General features: G+C 41.8%; 1 protein-coding gene across 4 annotated transcripts in view; it reads right to left on the bottom strand.

The window, feature by feature from the left end:
* The window catches only part of RBPMS (RNA binding protein, mRNA processing factor), a 589,352-nt gene that overhangs the window by 15,513 nt on the left and 554,706 nt on the right, over window positions 1-19,133 (bottom strand). For 2 of the 4 annotated variants that reach the window (XR_003856672.1, XR_003856668.1), the window contains one exon: window positions 6,180-6,285. The exons of the other annotated variants lie outside the window; for them this stretch is intronic. The gene's annotated coding sequence lies outside the window, so the exon portion shown is untranslated. The remainder of the gene's footprint in view (window positions 1-6,179; window positions 6,286-19,133) is intronic. 4 annotated transcript variants of the gene reach the window in all.

The following is a 19,133-nucleotide window of genomic DNA, read 5'->3' as shown; positions in this document are numbered from 1 at the left end:
AAGGTACCTGTACAAATAGCAGGTTCAGGTCTACACAAAAGCTTTACACTACATGGTTTCCAAATAGAATTTTGTTTCCCTTTAAAAATTGGCATAAAGTTTGTGGGTAAAAAGTACCTGCAGACTCTGAATTTCTGTGCACAGTTTGAAAGTTGCCCCAGAAAATCTGGCTTCTCGGAATTTCCATTTCAGTTTTTTTTCCCTGCATGTTTTGGTATTTAATTTATGGTCCCTTATTCTGCACGTGCAACAGAGGTGAGGAATTCTGCTGACTCGCATGTAGGTTCTATGGTGGGATCTAACACAGTCTGGCTTGTTTTATTTTTCCAATAGGAAGTAGATTGGTTTTCTATATTTGCACTGTTGCCTTTTCATAGGAAGGGCTGTTGCTTGAATCCTGGGCATTAATGCTTTAATGATATGGCAGATTTGGTATATTGCATCTGAGTCTTCTTGAAAGACTTTTGTGATACTTCACAGTGAAGGGATTTTGAGTTGCTGTTATGGAACCAATAGTAGAGTATGAAAATCTTTATCAGTCCCAGATTTCTCACTGATGAAGTAAGCCAAGATTAAAACCTATGAAAAAATAAAATTTAATAACTTTAATTTAAAGAACAGCATGCGAAAAAAATAAAATTACTGGGATATTTTAAGTTCACCTTTAGTATGTAGTGCACAGTGTGTGCACTACATACTAAAGGTGAACTTAAAATATCCCAGTAATTTTATTTTTTTCGCATGCTGTTCTTTAAATTAAAGTTATTAAATTTTATTTAATTCTGCTGCATGCTCATGTGTCTCACACATGAGCATGCAGCAGAATTTACGAAAAACTTTGAAAGGCAAACCTGAATTATGTAAGAAATATCAGGACTTTATAAAGTCCATGATGAACATGGCAATGCAGAGTTGGCACTGGCACTTACTGGTGAACAAGGAAACTGGTACCTGGCGCATGTTCCTGTAGTGCACCCTAAAAAAGGAAATGTGCATGTAGTGTTTGATGCAGCTGCAGTCAGTAATGGGTTTGGCCTAAATGATATCCCGATGCAGGGATCTAACATGGCAAATTTATTGTATAGTGTACTTTTTAAATTTCTGAAATGGTCCAGTCATAGTGCTTGTTGATAATGAAAGAATGTTCTATGCCAATTTAGTTCCAGAAGAAGAGCATAATTTCCCAAGATTTCTTTGGTATGATGAAAGAAATCTAGATGGGGGAATTGTACATTTTAAGTAAGTTTTTAGTGCTTGTTCAAATCCTGCAGTAGCAATGTGCTATTTGTAAAGAAAGGCAGATGAGGATGCAGAGACTTATGTGGAGGATGCACCTCAGCTGGTTCTTAGCTTTTAACTGATTATTTGTTAGCAGCATTCCAAACTACAGAGGAAGCTATCCAAAACATCTAATATCAAAAAACATTTATCCTCTGCAGGAATTTGTCTTCATAAGTTTGTAAGTAACTCAGATGTCTTAAGGATTCTACCAGCCCAAGACCAAACCACAGACTTCTAGATTCTGGACTTTAGTGGAACTGAAATTCCGATTCAGAGATCCCTGGGTTTAGGATGGAATGTGAACAAGGCACTACTTTCAAATTAAAAAACAAATAATAAAGACCTTCCTTTTACCAAAAGAGAGGGGTACTCTCCTATGTAAATGGAGTGTTCAATCCTTTAGGTTTTATTGCACCAAAATTCAAAAATTGGAAGAAGGATCCAACAGAAGAAAATAGGATAAAGCATAAGCGATGGAAAGTTAAATGTAAGACATTGATAAGACAGGCTAAGAGAGAATTTGAAAAGAAGTTGGCCATAGAGGCAAAAACTCACAGTAAAAACTTTAAAAAATATATCCAAAGTAGAAAGCCTGCGAGGGAGTCAGTTGAACTATTTGATGATCGAAGGGTTAAAGGGGCACTTAGAGAAGATAAGGCCATCACGGAAAGATTAAATGATGTCTTTGCTTCGGTGTTTACTGAAGAGGATGATGTTGGGGAGATACTCGTTCCAGAGAAGGTTTTCATGGGTAATGATTCAGATGGATTGAACCAAATCATGGTAAACCTAGAAGATGTGGTAGGCCTGATTGACAAACTGAAGAGTAGTAAATCACCTGGACTGGATTGTATACACCCCAGGGTTCTGAAGGAACTCAAAAATGAAATTTCAGATCTATTAGTAAGAATTTGTAACCTATCATTAAAATCATCCATTGTACCTGAAGACTGGAGAGTGGCTATTGTAACCCCAATTTTTAAAAAGGGCTCCAGGGGCGATCTGGGAAATTACAGACCAGTTAGCCTGACTTCAGTGCCAGGAAAAATAGTGGAAAGTGTTCTAAAGATCAAAATCATAGAACGTATAGAAAGGCATGGTTTAATGAAACAAAGTCAGCATGGCTTTACCCAAGGCAAGACTTGCCTTACAAATCTGCTTCACTTTTTTAAAGGGGTTAATACACATGTAGACAAAGGTGAACCGGTAGATGTAGTGTATTTGGATTTTCAGAAGGCATTTGACAAAGTTCCTCATGAGAGACTTCTAGGAAAAGTAAAAAGTCATGGGATAGGTGGCGATGTCCTTTCATAGATTACAAACTGGTTAAAAGACAGGAAACAAAGAGTAGGATTAAATGGACAATTTTCTCAGTGGAGGGGGGTGGGCAGTGGAATGCCTCAGGGATCTGTACTGGGACTGGTGTGTTTTTCAATATAATTATAAATGATCTGGAAAGGAATACGACGAGTGAGGTAATCAAATTTGCAGATGACACAAAATTATTCAGAGTAGTTAAATCATAAGCAGATTGTGATAAATTGCAGGAGGACCTTGTAAGACTGGAAAATTGGGCATCCAAATTTCAGATGAAATTTAATGTGTATAACTGCAAGGCAATGCATATAGGGAAAAATAACCCATGCAATAGTTACACGATGTTAGGTTCCATATTAACAGCTACCACCCAGGAAAGAGATCTAGGTGTCATAGTGGATAATACATTGAAATCATTGGCTCAGTGTCCTGCGGCAGTCAAAAAAGCAAACAATGTTAGGAATGGAAAGGTGAATAAAACGGAAAATGTCTTAATGCCTCTATCACTCCATGGTGAGACTGCACCTTGAATACTGTGTACAATTCTAGACGCCGCATCTCAAAAAAGATATAGTTGTGATGAAGAAGGTAAGAGAAGGGCGACCAAAATGATAAAGGGAATGGAACAGCTCCCCTATGAGGAAAGACTAAAGAGGTTAGGACTGTTCAGCTTGGAGAAGAGATGGCTGAGGGGGGATATGATAGAGGTGTTTAAAATCATGAGAGGTCTAGAACAGTAAATGTTAATCGGTTATTTACTCTTTCGGATAATAGAAGGACTAGGGGGCACTCCATGAAGTTAGCATGTGGCACATTTACAACTAATCGGAGAAAGTTCTTTTTCACTCAATGCACAATTAAACTCTGGAATTTGTTGTGGTTAGTGCAGTTAGTGTAGCTGGGTTTAAAAAAGGTTTGGATAAGTTCTTGGAGGAGAAGTCCATTACCTTCTATTAATCAAGTTGACTTAGAAAATAGCCACCTCTGTTACTAGCATCAGTAGCATGGGATAGACTTAATTTTTGGGTACTTGCCAAGTACTTATAGCCTGGATTGGCCACTATTGGAAACAGGATGCTGGGCTTGATGGATCCTTGGTCTGACCCAGTATGGCATGTTCTTATGTTCTTAACACTTATAAAAGGAAAAATATTGCTAAGATTCCTAACCAAACAGTCTGCAGGATGGGATGACTCTATGCCACCTGATATAATAGTACAGTTGAAGGCTTGGCTAACCTCACTAGATGATTTGAACAAGGTTACCATTTCTAGATAGACCGTATGTATCTCATTAGCTCAAGCCAGTCTGTTGCAACTGGTAATCCTTTCGGGTGAAAGTAAGACAACAGTAGCGACAGTGGCCTATCTCAGAGTAGTTGATTGACAAGGAAAAATTCATGTTGATTTTTTGTTTGGTAAATGTAAACTCATCCCAAGTGTGCCTCAAATCGTGCCAGGACTGGAACTGTATATGGCAGTATTGGCAGCAGAAACTGGCCAGATGCTTCAGCTGGAATCTGGGCTAAACTTTGATGAAGTATGGTATTTTATAGACAGCCTAGTTTCAGAGTACCTTTAATAATAAAGCCAAAAAGTTTCTCATATACATTCAAAATAGACAAGACCATTATTTCTGTAGATGGTGAAGCAACTTTTCTGCAGTTTAGTGAGTAATTTAGCTTTTTCTCCAGGGTTGCAAAATGGTGTGTTCCAGATGTGGTATTTGCAGGGACTTAAGGATGTAGCTTCATTTTACTGCAAGAATACTTAGGTTGTTTATTCTTTTGAGCAACTTCATGCAAAATATAACATTCCCCAATCATACTTTTATGTAAATTTACAGGCAAGGCATTACATTGTTCACCTATAGAAGTCCTTTGCAAATTTATTTTATTTTGATTCATTTGCTATGGTCATCAGGTTGGTGGGCATTAAGGTGAATACATTATTGTACTGGTATAAGCTGTGTCTGGTGAAATTACACTCGGATTATTAAATGGCTTGGCTCTTTGGGGTAGATTTTCAAAGGGTTGCGCGCGTAAGATACGTGCGCAACCCCTGAAAACCTACCCCTGCTTCCTCCTCCGCGTGCCGAGCCTATCTTGCATAGGTTCGGCGGCGCGCACAAGCCCCAGGACGCGCAAATGTCCTGGGGCTTCGAAAAAATGGGCGGTCAGGGGGCAGGGCCATGGGTGGGGCATGTCTGGGGCATAGCTGCTGTCCGGGGGCGGTCTGGCCGAGTGCCCCGACACAGCGGCCTGTGTCGGGGCCTGGCCAGCCAGCGCACGCAAGTTACGCCTTCCTCAGGCAGGCGTAACTTTATCAACAAAGGTGGGGGGGGGGGGGGGGGGGGGGATCTAGTTAGGGCTTGGGGGTGGGCTAGGGAGAGGAAGGGAGGGGGGCCAGAAAAAAAGATCCCTCTCAGGCCGCTCTCAGGCAGCCTGATATTTTTAGCTCAGAAGGGCCTTTTTCATGGAAAATTTGAATAATCTTTAATTGTGTGCGGGGAGGGGTGACTAGGAGGAGGGTGACACCTAGTGGTTGGATTGGGGGCCCATAAGTGCAGGGTTCTGAAGGGAATTCTGGTACATGGCCTCCCAGCCCAGGACTGACACTGCAATGACTGGATTAAAGAAAGTTGACGTAAAAAAAAGATCCCCAGAAGTTGCGAATGAAGGACTCTGGCACAGAATCTCTCTACTGGTTCTGAATGAGTTGGAAGCCCAAAGGAGCCGGAAGAAACTGCTGGGTAAAAATAAAACTCAAAGCCCCCTCTATTTGACAGTCTCCCAGCTCGTGGTGTCGTGTGTTGTGCTCAGGATGAGGGCGCACTTTTTCACTTGGCCATAGGTGCCACATGGCCCTGGCTATGGCTCTGAAGCAGAGTGTAGCCTACTGAATTGCTCAGTAAATTACTTCGGTAAAGAGCAATCCAGTGGCAAATTTAGCAATTTTGCTGCCCAGGACAAAAATAATTTTGTTGCCCCATTATCTAAATCCCCTCTCTAGCCCCCTTCCTACCTGTCTTCCCTATTCAAGGCAGGAGAATGGAGGCAGTGATCAAAGGCAGATGGAGGGGAAAGAGGGACAGAGTGGGGACTGGGAGGGGAACAGAGTGAGGCACATCACCGAGCACAGGAATGGGAGTAGTGAACTATTAACAGTCAGAAAAGAAGAAATGAAGCTAGAGAAGCAGCTGTGGAGGAAACAGAGCAGTGAGCAGAAGAGCAAACCTGCTAACTCTAAATTATACGGTACCCCTCTTGGCAACTGCTTACTTTGACCCTTAGGCATTATACAGAAATGTAATCAGATTATAAATCAGCAGAAAGTTACATTTTTTGCTTCAAATAGCCCAAGGTGTAGGAGGAGAAAGCCCCAATCAGGGTTGGAACATTGCTTATTAATCTTTTCCAATATGAATTCCAAGTACTTTTGGTGCCACAGATACAGCTACCATGCCCCAAAATAGTCCTTTTCAGGTCTTATCCTCCCACCTGCTGCAGTTTCTAATTACTCTAATCTTGAAAAGAAATTTATTGTATCAGAGAGAGCAGTAATGTCAGCTTTCTGACTTACCAGCACACTGAAATTCTGCAGAAGAGCCAAAGACCCCAGTGGCCAACGAAGAAGAACATGTTAACACCCGCAAGACAGACCATAGCCGCCATCACACACCTGACACCTGTCATGTGGAAATACATTGACAAAAATATTAACAGTTCTCTAGCAGATAAACAGAGACTGCAATTACTATATGCATTTTCTTTTTTTTTTTGTATTCGGGGGAGTGGGAGTTGATTCAAGGATTAAGAAGAAAAATCTGTTGCTATATTTTGATTTGGCTTTCCTTGCTACATCGTACACTTTGACTGCTGGCATCTGTTTCAGCAAAGGTTCTTTAGTAACTCCTGTTTGCTTCCCTCCTCATGCTCAGCAGGATTACCAATGGGCTGGGGGAGGGGGAGATATATTTCCAGGGGGTTAGAGAGCTGCGAGGGGACATGATAGAAGTTTATACATTCATATGTGAGGTGGAACGGGTAACCTTTCAAATAGTACTCAAAGAAGGGGACACTCCATAATACTAGTAATAGCTAGCAGATTCAAATGAAATCATAGAAAGTATTTTTTTTCACTCAGTGCGCTATCAAGCTGTGCAATCTGTTGTCAGAGGATGTGATCAAGGCAACTAGCACAGCAGAGTTTAAAAGAAGCTTGGACAAATTCCTGGAGGAAAAGTCCATAACATATTATTAGCCAGGTAGACTACTAATGGCTATTTCTATTCCTGGCAGTGAGTAGCAGTAATTAGATCTACTTTATGGGATGTGCCAGGTACTTGTGACCCGGACTGGCCACTAAGACAAGATGCTGGGCTCAATGGATCTTGGTCAGACCCAGCATACCAATTTTTATGTTCCTATGAGAAGGAAACTGGTTAGTTATAAAATCGTTGAGAAAAATTAAGTTTTAATTTGTTAGTGTCATGAGTCCAATAAGACACTCACTAACCAATGGCAAGACATCTTCAACAGTGCTTTTTTGCTTTTGTAAAACCTGCCATTTTCCTCCTGATTTTTTTTTTAGCTTATAGCTTTATTGAAATTGGCCTCTACTAGGGTTGTGGTGCTTCTACCTGGGGGATCCTATCATTTTTATCTCCCCTTCAGTCAAGTTCTGCTACCATCCTATCATAATTACAATCCTTGGCTAAGAACTACATTACCACAACTCCTTCGAGGCCTCATATCTGGCCAGTAGGTGTCACTTGAACAACAGCTGGGAATCAAGCCTACCAGTGGCTGTTAATGCTTCATTTTCAGTAATCCCACCTGGTCTGAGGAGAGGACATTAGGCTTTGAGGATCAATCTCTGAATTCCCACATGACAACAAACAGCATTTATGGTAGCCACAATGGCTAGTCCCTACCTTACAAATGACCTGAGCCTCAGATTCCAATTCAAGGAACAAACTTGCAGAGCTGATATCACAGTTTGTTGTTCTCTGTTTGTTTTCATATACTCAGTAAGATCAGCATGGGGCAATTAGTTGGTGGTGGTGGTGGGGGGGGGGGCATAAGAGGGAGTGTGGTGACAATTCTATGTTTTGTGGCACTGTCTAATAATTCTATTATATTAACGACTTCTGTTCCTTGAGTTGGCAGGAAATTCCTGAATGCTATTATTATTATTAAAAATTCCATAACGCTCTCTATTAATATATTTATTTTATTTATTTAAACCTTTTCTGATATTTCTAATTGCTAGTAGCGCTCAGGGCATGCTACAACATTGTTAAAGAGCATATCATACATGCTCTTATCAAGATACCATTACATCTGTATGGGAATCTCTGATCCCTTACCTTTAGGAGTGTCCTTAGCTTAGTACTGGGGCCAGGTTTCTCTCACTTCGGATGCTGAGATTGGTCAGCTCTGCCCTATAAAACCTGGTGATGTACTTGCAGAGGTGTGGTTGTTTCTTTAGTATTGGAGAGTGAGGAGATGATTTTTGGTGTTCCCCAACTTCAGGCCCCACAGCCTGTTCCAAATGGGATAGGATTTTGCCCTGCTTGCCACTGCCCTCACAGTCCTGGCAGAGGGACTGTCCTGGAAATGAAGAAGATATCTTTGTTTTTCTGACCTGTTCCAGTTCAGGAGGGAAGTCACTCCTCTCTGAGGGGAACATAAGAAATGCCAAACTGGGTCAGACAAAAAGTCCATCAAGCCCAGTATCCCGTTTCCAACAGTGGCTAAACCAAATCACAAGTACCTGGTAAGTACCCAAACATTAGATAGATCACAAACTACTACTGCTTATTAATTACCTTCATAGCAGTTTATGGATTTAACCGCTAGGAACTTATCCAAAACTTTTTTAAATCCAGTAAAACTAACTGCTGTAACCACATCCTCTGACAATGAATTCCAGAGCTTAACTATGCACTGAGTGAAAAAGAATTTTCTTCGATTTGTTTTAAATGTGCTACTTGCTAACTTCAAGGAGGTGCCCCCTGGTCCTTCTATTATTTGAGAGAGTAAATAGCAAATTTACATTAACTTGTTCAAGTCCTTTCATGATTTTGTAGACTTCTATCATATCCCCCCCTCAGTTGTCTCTTCTCCAAACTGAACAGCCCTAACTTCCTTAGCCTTTCCTCACAGGGCAGCCATTCCATGCCCCATATCATTTCTCTGCACCTTCTCCAGTGCAGCTATATTCTTTTTGAGATGCGGTGACCAGAACTGCACACAATATTCAAGGTGTGGTCTTACCATGGAGAAATTCAGAGGCATTATGACATCCTCCGTTTTATTTTCCATTCCCTTCCTAATAATTCCTTACATTCTGTTTGCTTTTTTGATTGTCACAGCACACTGGGCTGACAATTTCAATGTATTATCCACTATGATGCCTAGAACTCTTTCCTGCGTGGTAACTCCTAAGATAGAACCTAACATTGTATAACTATACCAAGTGTTATTTTTCCCTATATTCATCAATTTGCGCTTATCCACGTTAAATTTCATCTGCCATTTGGAAGCCCAATCTTCTAGTCTCACAAGATCCTCCTGCAATTCATCACAATCCACTTGAGATTTAACTACTGTGCATAATTTTGTGTCATCTGCAAATCTGATCACCTCACTCATCGTACCTCTTTCCAGATCATTTATAAATATTTTAAAAAGCACCGGTCCAAGTACAGATCCCTGAGGCACTCCACTGTTAACATTTTTCCACTGTGAAAACTGACCATTTAATCCCACTCTCTGTTTCCTGTCTTTTAACCAATTTGCAACCCACAAAAGGACATCGCCTTCTATCCCATGACTTTTTAGTTTTCTTAGAAGCCTCTCATGTGGGACTTTGTTGAACGCCTTCTGGAAATCCAAATAAACCACATCTACCGGTTCACCTTTGTCCACATGTTTATTCACCCCTTCAAAAAAATGTATGAGATTTGTGAAGCAAGACTTCCCTTGGGTAAATCCATGTTGTCTGTGTCCCATCAAACCATGTCTATCTAAATGTTTTGTGATTTTATTCTTTATAACAGTTTTCATGATTTTTCCCGGCATTGAAGTCAGGCTCACCAGTCTATAGTTTCCTGGATCACCCCTGGATTCCTTTTTAAATATAGGGGCTACATTAGCCATCTTCCAAACTTCAGGTACATTGGATGATTTTAATGATAGGTTACAAATGTTTACTAATAGTTCTGAAATTTTATTTTTTAGTTCTTTACTACTCTTCAGTTTGTCAATCAGGCCTACCACTTCTTCTAGGTTCACCGTGATTGATTCAGTCCATCTGAATCATTACCCATGAAAACCTTCTCTGGAACAGGTATCTCTCCAACATCCTCTTCAGTAAACACTGAAGCAAATAATAGTTTAATCTTTCCACGATGGCCTTATCTTCTCTAAGTGCCCCTTTAACCCCTTGATCATCCAGCGGTGCAACTGACTCTCTTGCAGGCTTTCTGCTTCGGATATATTTTTTAAAGTTTTTATTGTGAGTTTTTGCCTCTATGGCCAATTTCTTTTCAAATTCTTTCTTAGCCTGTCTTATCAATGTCTTACATTTAACTTGCCAATGCTTATGCTTATGCCAGAGACCTTAGTGTACTCATTGACAATGAACTCAACATGAAGAAACATATAAGCTCAATAATAAAGGATGGATTCTACAAACTGCAAATCCTCAAAAGAGTCAAACCACTTCTCTACGCCCAAGACTACATAACAGTACTCCAAGCTCTCCTATTCTCCAAACTCGACTATTGCAATGCCCTGCTCCTGGGCCTCTCATCCAACACCCTCTGACCACTGCAACTACTCCAAAATGCTGCCGCAAGATCACTCTCAAACACCAAAAAATCTGAACACATCTCACCAATCCTCAAAATCCTGCACTGGCTACCCACCACAAAGAATTCAATACAAAGTTCTAACACTCATACACAAGTAGCACATTTAAAACAAATGCATGAAAAATTCGACTGGCTGACCCCTGCCATTCATTTCCAAGCCTCCCAGAGATCTCTCCGATCCACCAATACTGGACTCATTCCAAATCCATCACCAAGAATGGCCCACCTGACCTCAACAAGGGAACGAGCCCTAACAGTAGAAGGGCCAACACTATGCAACAGCCTACCATCCCAGCTCAGGCTCAACCCCACAACCCAATCTTTCAAAAAGAACCTAAAAACATGGCTCTTCCAAAAAGCATACCCAACGACCACCCAACACATGAACTAAAATGCTACACCACACCCCCCTCCCTCAACACCCACATCAAATCCACATATTATGGTCAATCCCAAAAACCTAAGCTTTCTCACGACACTGGATGCAAACCTTCAATGATATTCTCTCCCCCTAAAATATCTCATTATGACTCCCCTTCTACCACCCTTACCGCAAACTCGCAACACAAAAGACTGTAAAGCCTTACTACATAATGTCATAAAGTTCAATACAACAGATTACATAGTTCAATGCCATAAAGTTCAATGTAGAATGTTCAAAGTAAAATGTTCAATGTTAAATGTTTCATGTAAAATATCACAAAGTTCAATGTAAAATGTTAAATCTAAAACAAACACAATGTTCCATTGTAAAACAAGAAGTCTACTCTAACAGACTCCTCTGTTTCCACTATAAACCAGTGTGATATGTCCGATGAACATCGGTTTCAAAAACAAATAAATAAATAAAATAAATCCTATTTTCTTTTGAAGGATCCTTCTTCCAATTTTTGAATGAAGATCTTTTCAAATTTCAAATTTTTGGCTAAATTTCAAATCTTTTGGCTAAAATAGCCTCTTTCACCTCAACTTTTAACCATGCTGGTAATCATTTTGCTTTCCTTCCACCTTTCTTAATGCATGGAATACATCTGAACTGTGCTTCTAGGATGGTATTTTTTTTTTTCTAACAATGTTCACACCTGTTGTACACTTTTACCCTTGTAGCTACACTTTTCAGTTTTTTTCTAACTATTGTTCTCATTTTATCAAAGTTTCCCTTTTGAAAGTTTAGCACAAGAGCCGTGGATTTACATACTGTCCCTCTTCCAGTCATTAATTCAAATTTGATCATATTGGGGCAGATCTTAAAACCTGCGTGCGGGCATAGATTTGTTCACGCAACCCAGCGCAAACAAATCTACGCCCAATTTTATAACATGCACGCAAGGGGGTGCACAATTGTGCAACTTGCATGCGCCGAGCTGCGCAGCCTTCCTCTGTTCCCTCCTGCCTCCCCCCACCTTCCCCTCCCTTCCACTACCTAAACCCCCCCCTTACCTTTGTCAGAGAAGTTGCGCCTGCCTCCTGGCAGGCGTAGCTTACGAACGCTGGCCAATGGCCGGCCCGCAATCCCGGACACAGCAGCAAATGGCCACTGTGCTTGGAGGCTCTGGCCACGCCCCAGCCATGCCCAGGACCGCCCACGCCCCACCCCTTTTTGCAAGCCCCGGGACATACGCGTGTCCCGGGGCTTGTGCGTGCCACCAAGCCTATGCAAGATAGCTCGGCGCGCGCAGGGGCAGGTTTTCGGGGATATGCGCGTGACCTTTTGAAAATCTGCCCCATTATGATCATTATTGTCAAGCGTTTCCCACTATCGTTACCTCTCTCACCAAATCCTGCGCTCCACTGAGAATTAGATCTAAATTAGCTCCCTCTCTCATTGTTTCCTGAAGCAATTGCTCCATAAACCTGTCATTTATTCCATCCAGGAATTTTATTGTTCTAGCATGTCCTGATGTTTCACTTACCCAGTCAATATTGGGGAACAATATAGGGAGCCTGTTTTAACTTGTTCTAGTAGTTGTGTGGGGTTGATCAACTGTTTCTGAGTTACAGTAAATATTTATTTTGAATACCACTCCAAGGGTTCAGCCTGTTTCTTTAAAGTCTGCTGGAGTACCCATCAAGACATCAAGAAGTGAGTACCTTTGTGAAAGTTTTGAGGAGTGCAAGAGACTGTTCCAGAGTTCCACCCCAGTGTGCCTAGGGCCTCGGAGAATTGTCTTCCTCCCTGCTGGAAGAACACTGGCATCTTGGTGGCCAAAGGATTGAGTGAAGGATAGAAGAACTGAGAATAAGATTTGCCCCAAGGACTGTTGTGTGCCCCTGCATTCCGGGTGTCACCCAAAGAGGGGATTATGCATCCTATCTGCATGTTAACTAGCATATGCTGACACCTTTTACACAATATACAGAAATAAATTCCCTAAAAGAATGTATCCCATATAATGCACACAGATGCACTATTATTTTAAAACCTAGTCTCCATCTAGTGCAACTTTCCCATATCAGTAGATACCACATCCTGCTCTCTCATCAATCTTCTAGATCAGGGATGAAAATTTTTGATTCGCAAGAGCCACAACAGGTCAGGTTTTCAGGATAGCCACAATACACGTATTTGAGATAGTTTGCATGTACTGCCTTCATTTTATGAAAATTTATCTCATGTATATTCACTGTGGATATCCTGAAAACCAGGCTTGTTCGTGACTCTCAAGGACTGAGTTGGTCAGCCCTGTTCTAGATCTCTTAGTATTTATACAGGGAAGCCTGAAATTCCCCAATGTTAATAAAGACCTCCTTCAACCTCTCTGAACTAACCGTCTCAGTTCTTTTTTTGTAGTGGGAAGGCTACTGTATTCCATCCCATGCACAGGGCTTGAATGATACTGTCATTTTTAAAAGTACAGTGGGGAAGCTGTAATGCCCTTAGTTACTCTAGTCCTGATTCAAACCACTAGCCATAATTTTTCTTTTTCACATTCTTTTGCCTTTATATGAAGTAGATATTACTTCAATTCTATGTTTTTAACATAAATATGTAGCAAAGGGATTTTGCTGTTTTGGACAAAATCTGCCAACCTAGAGTAGAGATGGTATGATCCAGGATCAAGTTTGCCCTAGCTCTTCCATAAAGCTATGCAGCATTAGATAGCAGATTTCTGCATTACTTATTCATGCTCTGATCTGGGATGGTATCAACTATGGCAGGATCCCCTAAAATGCTGCCCCTACCCCAATGAAATATCTGGTTCTGGGGCTAAGCAATGTAACCAGGGACATTTGATAAGTGCTGCACTGTTGGCAACTGCACTTCAGATACTAGGGATGTAAATTTGTTTTAAAATTAATGCACATCTGAAACAAATAGGTCCCATTTGTTTCATTCATGGGGTCCATGAAACAAATGAGACCATCCCACGAATGAAACATAACCCATTAGTTTCATTTGTGTTTGTCCCTATTCATTCCTTTGGGTCTTTTGGCTCATAGGAATGAATGGGATGGTAATGCACTTCTTCACTGACAGATAATAAATGTTACTGTAACCAGGAGCCAGCCAGCCCATCCATCCCTGTTGGCATAGCCACCAACCTTTCCACGAGAGTCATGTCTGATATCACAGCCAGGTCATGGACTGTGAGCACTGGACCAGACTGTTGGAAAGGAGATCTCCGAGGCATAATATCTAACTGAAGCCTTTTTCAATTCCAGCCTATCGTTGCTCTCTGGATTCAGTAATGCTAATCTTGCAGCTCTAGGCATGTGTAAGGCAGGCAGTACTGCACCATTTCTTCTGAAACTTTCTTCTGAGAGGAGATTGTATATTGTGCTCTGTTCTCACAGGTCACTTCTTCATCAGTTTTAGTAAAAATCTCTTTGGCTGACTGGCCTGCTATTTCAGTAGGGCTGACTCTGGTGTCACCCACTGTGGAAAGTAATGCTAGGCTGCCAGCCAGGCAGACAAGCACTTTGCTAGTGAGAGTGGCAGCAGACCAACAGTGCCCGTACAGAGTAGATTTCTCTTTCTCTGGGTGGGTACTGGGCAATGGGCACTGCTGCATCAGTCCAATCCAGAAAGGTAAGCACTAATTTGAGCAGATTACTGCAGCAAGTAAGCAATATACAGCAGGCAGCAGACTCAGTTGGTATTCATTCACACAATTGTCAGGGAAAGACAAAAGCAGAGGAAAAAATTTTATTTACAGAGGAGGCACTAAGACAAGACTCCCCCAACTAAGTTGAAAAGGGACTTGTTCAAATCCAAATCTGAAGGCAAGACAGGCAGCTCCAGCTAGAAGAGACTGAAATTTGGCACCAGCATGCAAGGCAGAAAGTAACAGGGCAATACAGGTAGCAGAAATGCAAGACCCATATCCAATGGTGCACTTGTCCTTTCTTATAGATGATGAGGAGGCACAGACAGTATCATGTGCTTCTGAAGATGAATTGTCCTGTATGTGACTCCCTGAAGAAGAAAGTTCAAAGCCATTCAATAAAGAAAGTTTTGGAGTATTAGTTTATAGCTTCTTGACCTTCCCTTTAGCAATGGAAGGGACTGAGGTGATGATGATGGTTAGGAAGAGCAGGTAGTACAGGTACAATGTGACTAATGGGCCATGTGGCAGTTTGTTAGGGTCCACCTCTAGTGCCAGCAATCATTCCCAAGAATGAACAGAAGGGACACACAAGAAATCTGTGATCTGGATGCATTATAGGTGAGACGGTACTTGTGTTTGGCTCAGTTACTGTGACCAAGGATATAAGCTGAGGCAAGCAAGTGGCACATCTTACCAATGTTGGTATGCTGCATCACCTGAAGAAGCTACATCCATGAACACTGGCATCTGGGGAGGGTGGCCATTGTAGCCAGGGCACCTAGTCAGAGAAAAGTGGTTGAGAAGGGGAGGAGTGTGCCCCCAAGCTGAACCCATGCCCTCTGTCTCTTCTAGCAGTCAGGCAGCAGGCCCCTGACATGTGTCAGAAGCAAAACCCACCATGTTTAGTAGCACCATCTCAGGGAAAGAGGCAGGCAGCATCAAAAGTTGTAACCATGAGCATCGGGGAAATGATTGCCCTTGATGACCAGCCTCTGCAGCTAGTGGAGAAATGTGGGCTTTAAGCATTTCCTGCAGGTAGTAGAGCCAGATTACAATGTCTCCTCCAGGACTAACATTAGTAGGAAGGTCAACCCCAGCCTGTACAATTAGTGCTGTAATTTAATCCAGGCCTTGCTGACTAAGGCAGAGGGGAGTAGCATGCATTTCACCAGTAACATCTGGACTTCCACAAATGTTACATACTCTTATCTCTTCTTGATGGCACACTGGTGGGACCTGGCAGTGGCAGGGAGCAGGGCAGACAGGAGCTCTAGTAGAGTCAGAGCATCAGTGTGCAGGTGAGCTTTGCTGCCCACCCAGTTGATGGATGAGTCCCATATCATGACTGATATTCTATCAGCCATTAAAGAGATGCTAGACAGGAGAGTGAGCAGTTTAAATGCAGGTTTCTTTGTCACAGACAATGGCACAGATATAATAAAAGCAATACATAAGGAGGGCTTTCAGTGTATCCAATATTCTTTTTTTTCAATTCTTTATTTATAATCATTTCCTTTTACAAATTAACAGAAAGTTTATATCACAATACATTCATAAGAATTACTTCTTACAACATAATTGTTTATAACAAAATTATTTATAAACTAGTCTTCTGCATATAATATTTATAAAGTAGTTTGGGGATCCCAGGAGTTAATATAGAGCATTTACTAAATATTACAATCTACGCATATATATAGCAGTTTCTATTTCCATATAACCCCAAGGGGAGTAATTATACTTTGCCAGTCTCACTCTTACATTTCTCTATAAATGTTTTCAATTGTGGGGGATCATAAAAAACATATTTATTATTTTTATATGTAAATAAACATTTACATGGATAGCGAATCGCTAGTTGTATCCCCAACATTTTGGCTTCCTGTATCATATCTACAAATTGCTTTCTTCTATTTTGAGTATCCTTTGTAACATCTGGATAAATCCAGATTTTCTGACCGTAGTATACTTTCTCACGATTACGAAAGAATAGTTTCAGAATTAAATCTCTTTCTGCTTCATTAACAAAGGACACCAACAGAGTTCCCCTGTACTCAATTTGCTCTTCAACAGATGTTTCAAGGAAAGTTGTTAAATCCGTTTCTAAATTTACATCTGATATTTTAGCTCCTTTTCTATTTTCCTTACTAGGGGCATAGTAAACCTTTGAAAAAGTAGGTATTTTTTCCGATGATATTGAAAGTATTTCTATCAAATACTTTCTAAATTGTTCTCTTGGTGAAATTAGCTTCACACATGGAAAATTTAATATTCTCAAATTCAAGTATCTTAACTTGTTCTCGATTTTCTCATAATTCTTTTTCATTAATACCTCTGATTTAATTAGGTTTACTTGTACCTCTTTTACTACTGATAATTGAGTCGAAATTTCATCCAATTTTTTTTCTTGGGTATTCACAGTAGAAACTATGTTTAGTACCTTATTTTGAGAAGCATTTATAGCATTAGTTAAAGATGTTATTGATTTCTCCATATTCATCAAAACCTTCCATATAGAGTCTAGTGTAATTACTTCAGGCTGGACTATTTTGTCAAAAGTGAGATCAGGCAGCATTTCTCCTCCTTGACAAATCTCAGAAATCTTAACGATTTCATTTGCCAAGTTACCCTCATTCCCTCCTGATGTTATCTTATCCCCCATGGGACTCTTATCAGGTTCTCCCTCTGCATTCAGGGGCTTACAGACCTTCAGCTGGTCCCCTTGAATAGTACCTTGAGGAAATCCCAGGGATGGGTTTGAGGGTGTTAGGGGTGCTCTGGGGCTTAACGAGATCTGATTGTCCAAGAGGGTAAGGTCGTGCTCCTCGCCTAAACCCCCAGCGGACTTGACTCCCGGCGTTGAGACTGCAGCTGGGGCAAAGAATCCTTCAATTAATTGCTGCATAGGAAGGTTCTGTGGTAGCGCAGGGGAATCTACACGCAGTCGTCCCTTGCGTTTAGTATGAGGCATTTCTTTTTAGGAAAAAGAAGGACCTACCTCCAGTTCTTTTCCACGACCTCCTGGATCCTCAGGGGGCAAGTTAGAAGAGGAAGAGTTTATGTATTTACCAATCACTTTTAATCATTCTCTCCAATTCGAAACCAAGTCGAAATTAAGTCGCTGCCCCTTTGACGGCGCGCGGCTTAGACGACGCGCCGGCGGACGCTATCGCGCCGCAGTAGCGGCGACTTTATGCGGAAGTCAGGTCCCTGGTAAGTGACGTCAGATGCAATGGAGGGGAGTCCGTTGGGGCCGGGAACCTCACCCCCGGTACAGCTCTTTCCTTCTCCTCTCACCCGAATCAATGCCGCAAGAGCGGCGACTTTATGCGGAAGTCAGGTCCCTGGTAAGTGACGTCAGATGCAATGGAGGGGAGTCCGTTGGGGCCGGGAACCTCACCCCCGGTACAGCTCTTTCCTTCTCCTCTCACCCGAATCAATGCCGCAAGAGCGGCGACTTTATGCGGAAGTCAGGTCCCTGGTAAGTGACGTCAGATGCAATGGAGGGGAGTCCGTTGGGGCCGGGAACCTCACCCCCGGTACAGCTCTTTCCTTCTCCTCTCACCCGAATCAATGCCGCAAGAGCGGCGACTTTATGCGGAAGTCAGGTCCCTGGTAAGTGACGTCAGATGCAATGGAGGGGAGTCCGTTGGGGCCGGGAACCTCACCCCCGGTACAGCTCTTTCCTTCTCCTCTCACCCGAATCAATGCCGCAAGAGCGGCGACTTTATGCGGAAGTCAGGTCCCTGGTAAGTGACGTCAGATGCAATGGAGGGGAGTCCGTTGGGGCCGGGAACCTCACCCCCGGTACAGCTCTTTCCTTCTCCTCTCACCCCCAGTGTATCCAATATTCTGCACACACTGTTCGCCTGTTAGTGAAGGAAGCCCAGGGCTGGGATCCAGAGTACAAACAAATGATGAATACTTGGCAGAGCTTTTAAAGAAGTACAGGAAAATAGCAGGGTACTTCCACTGAAAGTAGGGCAATATCTGCGCCCTATCACCCGCAATAACGCCATAATGCATGCGATAAATAATGCATTGCAAAACATGTATGCAAATTTAAAAAATTTAGAGAAAAGGGAGAAGTGTGGGTGGAATTTATGAAAATGAGGGGTACTTAATGTTGCGTGCGATAAAGTAATGCACGTTATAATGCCAGAAATAACTACACCTTTTTCTTGGCATTATGCTGTGCATTATGCCCGAAACGGGATTTGCGATAAATATCGAAAATCCCGTTTTGGTCAGGGGGAGGGGGGGGATATCTCTCTCTCTCTCTCCTGCCCAATATGCAATAAAAACCTATCTAGGCACTTCTCAGCTTGCAATGTGAAAATATTGTGGGTGTGATAAAATAGCGATGTAGTATCTGAAAAGTTACCCTAACCACAGGTGCTATTCTCACAAAATGATGACTCTAGGAGTTTAACTGGGATGAGTTGAGTTATCCAGTTAACTCCAATATTCAAACAGGCCGATACAGTAAAGCGCGGCCACAGTTATCCTGTTTCTAACCTGCTGTGTACTCACAATTTCGCCGCATAAGTCTAACCCGCGATTCACTATCTGTTTTTACCGATCCTTAGCGCTTCTTTAACTTGA

Source organism: Rhinatrema bivittatum, chromosome 1, assembly GCF_901001135.1.
Source record: "Rhinatrema bivittatum chromosome 1, aRhiBiv1.1, whole genome shotgun sequence".
In the NCBI taxonomy this organism is placed as follows: domain Eukaryota; kingdom Metazoa; phylum Chordata; class Amphibia; order Gymnophiona; family Rhinatrematidae; genus Rhinatrema; species Rhinatrema bivittatum.
Note: the sequence above shows the minus strand (reverse complement) of the source record. Positions and strands in the feature narration are given on the sequence as shown.